Source organism: Arvicanthis niloticus, chromosome 1 (genome assembly GCF_011762505.2).
Source record: "Arvicanthis niloticus isolate mArvNil1 chromosome 1, mArvNil1.pat.X, whole genome shotgun sequence".
Taxonomy (NCBI): domain Eukaryota; kingdom Metazoa; phylum Chordata; class Mammalia; order Rodentia; family Muridae; genus Arvicanthis; species Arvicanthis niloticus.
Genome location: NC_047658.1, coordinates 111,774,107 through 111,779,972, shown reverse-complemented (window position 1 = coordinate 111,779,972; position 5,866 = coordinate 111,774,107).

Sequence of the window (5,866 nt, the reverse complement as noted above, 5' to 3'; positions counted from 1 at the left end):
GATATATGTGCTTGTGTCAGAGATGAGCATCCTTTACTGCTGGCTCAGATATTACCCTGCACATGCTGTGACTGGGCAGTGGTAGCACCTCCCCAGGGCATCCAATCGTGATGCTGTGTGACACAGCTTGGCAGCATGGGCAGGCAAAGCTATTGCTGGGGAGATGTCACGATCCATGGGCAGGAAAGGACTCCCTCTCAGCTGACTTTCCTAGCAAGAAGGGTAGAGCTTTAGCGGGAAGTTTGATACCACATGATCGGACAGTCAACCCAGGCTGCAGGGAGATGCTGGGAACTCCAAGCCTGGCCAAGTGGGCCATTTCCTGGTGGAGCCAGGCTCCATGAGGGATTCTGCCTACTCTCTCTAGGGGTCATTCTTATCTGAGCAGCGGCAAGCACAGCTTCCCTGGCCTGGACCTGAGGTTTCCCTTCTGGGAGCCTGTTCAGGAAATAATCACACTATTGTCCCCACAGTGACTGCACACCTTGACCTGCTGTTGTCAGAGCAGGGTCATCTTTACCCTCTGTTGTGTGGCTGTCCTGCAGGTTGGACATGACAATGGAGACCTGAATCAGAGCAGCTGTAATGTGTGCACAAGACATCAGGAGACTGGGTTCCCGCTGACAGTCCCCTGCTGAGAGTCTCCAAGGGCCCCTCCCCTCTTGTGGTTGTTTAAGGGGCAAACAGTTGGCTGGCGAGGGTACTCTTAATAATGCAACTGCCTGAACACCCCCGAGGGGACTTTGCAGCAGTATAGCTGCTGTTGCGTCTCCCAGGCCCAGGGACTTCTAGGCAGTACAGTCACCCATGCTCCTAGAGCTGGCCCCAGTACCCACACATTCACCCAGTTAGACTTGGACAGACTTCCTCTGGTCTGTGGTGACCCCTCTTCTGAGAGTGAGATAGTCCATCTCCCCAGAAAAAGTCATGTGATACCTCCTTCACCTCCTGCTCCTACGGTCGCCTTCCTTGCTTGCTCTCCTGCATCCATTGTTTGGATGGAACAAGGGGACATGGTTGTGGCTGCTCTTACACCCAAGTGCAGCACTCAGTGTTGGGACTACACCACTGGGCATCACACGCATCACAAGTATGGTTAGCTGTGATCTTCCCAAGATGCAGTGGGAATGGGGTACCATGTGTGTCATTCCAAGGTTGTGGGGCTTACAGTGAAAGCTGTTTGGTCCCCCAGATCTGTGACATGAGCCCTGATGGAGCCTCAGGATCAAGCACAGGGAGGCAATTTCGTGGATCATGTGGCACTTCCTCTTCCCTGCCAAAATAGGGTAGACTCAGAGATGGGCCAGAATCCAACATGGCCAACCAGCTCTGCTCCTGTGCTGATGTGGACAATAGAGGAAAGACTGGCTCTTGTTGCACTGGAGGCTAGTGACCACCCTGCCTGCCTTCTAGAAGCCTATCTGTAGAAGAAAAGGAAGAAAAGAGAAACAGACCTCCAGATGTGCTGGTTGACCTGGCTATAGTATCCCGGAGTCTCTGGATCCAGCCACGCGTCATCTTCAACCCATCCTAACAGCATTCTTTAGAATTAAGTCCTTTTTTTTGGCTGGACAAAGTCCACATTGGGTTTCTGTCACTTGCTGCCAAAGACTCTTTGCTGACCCAGTTGTGCCTGCAGCTGTATATCTTATTAAAGCATGTTTTTGTTGGGGGTGGGGCATACTTGCAGAGGTCAGCACATGTGTGGGAGTAAAGCCGCCGTCAGCAGTCAGTCCTCTCCTTCCATGTGGTCCCCAGGAGTCACTCTGGTCGTCAGGCTTGGTGGCACACACCTTTCCCTGCTACGTCTGGCTTTTATGTGGGTTCTGGGGATCTAAATTTGGGTTCTCATGCTTGAACAGCGAGCAGTTTACCCACTGAGCTTTTTCCCCAGCCCAGCACATCTGCTGTCGCACAGGGCCTGTGCATTCTGGCATGGAGGTTGTGCTGAGCCAGAGTCCCTGGTCACTGTGGGAAGACAAGGTCTCACGTTGCCACTGGGAGCAGCTCCCATGTGTGGCCCTCCAGTAGGAGCCAGCGTGCACAGGCTGGGCTTGAGGATGTGGAGAACTAATAATGTCAACACCGTCACACTAGTGTATGGCTTCTGCAGGTAAAACACACACACACACACACACACACACACACACACACACACACACACACACACACACACACACACACACACCAAGACTGTTCATGTACCAAGCAGGGTGGAAGAGTGATCATGCCATTCTTAGAAATGAACATGTATGACTCGGGCCCCTGCACACGGGTCTCATGCCAGTGCCTGTACTGTGTGTCTTTGCATACCACAAGCCTTGTCATGGATGATCCCCACCCTGACTGTTGCTTCATTAAAATGCTGGCTTCAAAGTTTCTGTTTGTCATCCTGGAGAACTCTCATTAGGAGAATGTGTATGATTGCTTAAAAAATGTCTTATGGCCAGGCTGGGCAAGTCAGCTCAGGAACTGGAAAAGGCAGCTAGGTGTCTCCCTCCTCTGCTGCTCCTATGAGCTTGTCCTGTGAGCTCTGGGTCACTGGGACACAGCCTCCTAGGTGAGAGGTCTCTTGGGGAAGTCTCCAGGTGGCCTGAGCCCTGCCTCCTTCGTAGAGAGGCCCTTTACTCTTCATACCAGAGCTGCAGGCTTGCCTGGACTTGGACCTCAGTTTCCTCGTTTGTAAAATGAGCCATTACAGGACCCACTTCATTGGGTAGTTGTGGAAGTTAGAGAAAGTCTAGTGTCAGACTCTGGTAACAATTTCACCAGTCTCTGGCTGGCATTAGCATTGTTCTCTGGCAAAGCTACTGTGTAGGGAGCTGAAGTGGCCACGGTTCCAAGACAATGCTTCCATACTGGTCAGGGATCACCAGTAGAATTACCCAGAAGGGTGGCCTCAGTGGACTGTTGGGCACCCAAGTGCTTCAGGAGGTTCCAGGCCAAAGTGACAAGCTTGGCACTTACAGGGAATTTCAGTCTGTGCCAGGAGTTTGGCAAGAGCTGCAGCCTTATTTGGTCTGGAAACTTCTCAGAGTGGAGGAAATGTGGAACAGGCCAGTGGACCTCTAATGGGCAGGCAGAGATGTGGCCATTTCCCAAGACAGGATCTGGACGTACTGAAGATCTCCACCACTGAGTCCTCGTCCAAGTGCTGTGTAGTGTGGGACAGCAGACAAGGCTGGGTGCCACACCTTCCCTGCTTCTCTGTTAGACTGGCTGCCTTTGCCCTGCCCCACGAGATCCCCAGCTCAGTGCTCTGCCTGCCCTCTGCTGCCAGGAGCTTTACCAAGGGCAGTGACCTTATCACATAGTGCAGGATCCTACAGAAGTTAGTACAGTCCTGGTCCCCACCCCACCCTAACCCTGCACCAAAGGTCTTTTGTGTGGCTTGTGGTTAGTCCTCCTGTCTTCCCACAGTCTCAGGAACCATGGATCCACTTTCTGTACTTAACAATTGACCTATTCTGGAATCTTCATTTAAGTACATAGTTCTTGCCTCTCAGTTATTTTACTTGGCAGCCTGTGTTCAAGGTTTGCCCAGGTTGTATTACACATCAATCTTGTTCCTTATTTTATTTTTCAACACATCAAAATTGCCTTTATTTCGGTATGTATTCACATTTCAACATTTAGCCACCCTGAACACAGTGGGGAACGTGGCAATGAGCCAGGAGGCTAGGCCCACCAATTTGCAAACTCAGTGACACAGAGTTCCTCCAGATTCACGCTGAGGGTCTGAGGAGCAACACTGAAACCTGAGTTCAAAGTGTCAGTGCCTTATGTTCCGACTGTCAGGCTCCACATCAGACCTGATGGGTGGCCTGGCTCACATGAGAGCTGTGTCCAATGTGGAAAGGTAAAGGGATTATGGGAAAAGGAACCAACTCAGAACCTTGTGCACTTAGACCTACACATGGTCTTTCTCTAGGTATAACAACCAAGGACCCTGAGCTCTGACTGGTCTGAGTCACCCGTGACTGCTCTGTTTACCTTGAGACCTGAGCTCAAAGCTCAATGGTTGATGGGGACAGCAGAGCCGAGGCCCCGGCACTCCCTTCTCAGGCTGGTGGCAGGTGAACAAGTGTGTCCAGGAGCTAAGAGGGGAGTCAAGGTTCTTCCAACCTCATCTGATGGCTATGGGCCACAGTATGTGTTGGGTGGTGGTTGGTAATAAGAGAGTTGAGGACAAGGGGAAAAACAGCAACCCTGATAAAAGTGGGGAGATGGGAAGCCCTGAACTCCTCACCAGTAGCCAATTTCAGAGGGAGGGGAGGGTTACAATCTAAGCTTTGGCCAAGGTGGGAGTCTAGGAGTGGGAATCATGGCTTTGATGGGGCATCACTTAAGACTTAAGAAAGCAGGGGTTCAGCCAAAGCACACTGTTTTGGAACTAGCTTTGTAGATTAGGCTGGCCTCGAACGCAGAAATTCACCTGCCTACTGAGTGCTGGGATTAAAGACATGTATGTGCTACCATACCTGCCTGTCTTGTTCCTTTTTACTGCAAGGATATTCTGTTGTATAATTCATCCATCTGCTGATCGGCCGCGCATTGCTTCTACTCTGGGACCATTGGAGACCACAGAGCTGCTGTGAACATTCCCTTTCAAGCTTCTCTTTATTTTTATTTTTGAGACTTGGTCTCATGTAGATTAGCCTGCCTAGGCCTTGCTGTGTAGCCCAGGCTGGCCTCCAACTCTTGATCCTCCAGCTTTCCTTCTCACCTGCTGGTGTTGCAATTATGAACCGCCATGCCCAGTAAGTAGATCAAAAAGTTTAAAGTGCCTATAGCTGTTCACTATAGAAGGAAGGGCCCAGTGTTCCAGAATTCAGAATTTCAGCAGCCCAAGACATGGAGGCTGTGGACCCACCAGGATCAGGATCTGGTCAGAGCCTGGTGCTGTGACTTTCCATGTAGGTGTGGAAGCCATCTGGGAACAGGGATAGATTCAGGCTCCTAGTGTGGAACCAGATGCTGGAAGGAAGGCAGTGTTGTTTTGTTGCCAGGGCTGCATAACAGTCTTCCCAGCCGAGCTCTCATCCTAAACACCATTTATCACGCTCAGCAGATAAATGCTGGACAGCTTGCCCCAAAGAGGGAAATGTGTCTTTGGAGCTGGCGTGGGGTCAGGCTGGTCTCAGCTCTGGCTGGGATCATGTCTTTGCCCAAAAGTGCCCGGTGTCCATCCCAATATCATTTTCCTAGCCACTCACCACGCTCTGTCTCAGGTTCTGCTCTGGCCATCAGACCTGAACCACCACAGCCTTGAGGCTTTAGGTGCTAGCTGTTTGCAAATGATTATCTCTGATTTTGACTGCTCTTCCCCAACCCCTATGGTTGCTCATGCTCACACGCAGGCACGCGCGTGCGTGCGTGCGTGCGTGCGTGCGTGCGTGCGTGCGTGTGTGTGTGTGTGTGTGTGTGTGTGTGTGTGTGTGTTTTGAGACAGGCTCTTGTGTAACCCAGACTATCCTTGAACTTTTTACATATCCAAGTGTGGTGGTTTGAATAAGAATGGCCCCTATAGGTTCATCAGTTTGAATGCTTGGTCTCTAATTAGGGGGACCGTCTTGGAAAGGATTGGAAGGAGGTTGTGTCTTTAGGGGTGGGCTTTGAGATTTTCTGTTTCTCTCTGCCCACAACTTGTGAACCAGAGGTAAGCTTTCAGTTCCTGCTCCTGCACCTCTTTGGAAGATGTTTTTGTGCACTGTGTATTCAGATTCTGATTTCTTCTGGTTGCAGTGTGGACTTTGGCATTTTCATTCTTATGAATAACCTGACTCAGTATTTTGTAAACCCTATTCTCCATCACCTTCTGATTGGTTAAAACCAGAAGCCTACAGCCTTTAGTAAAAACAAAAAC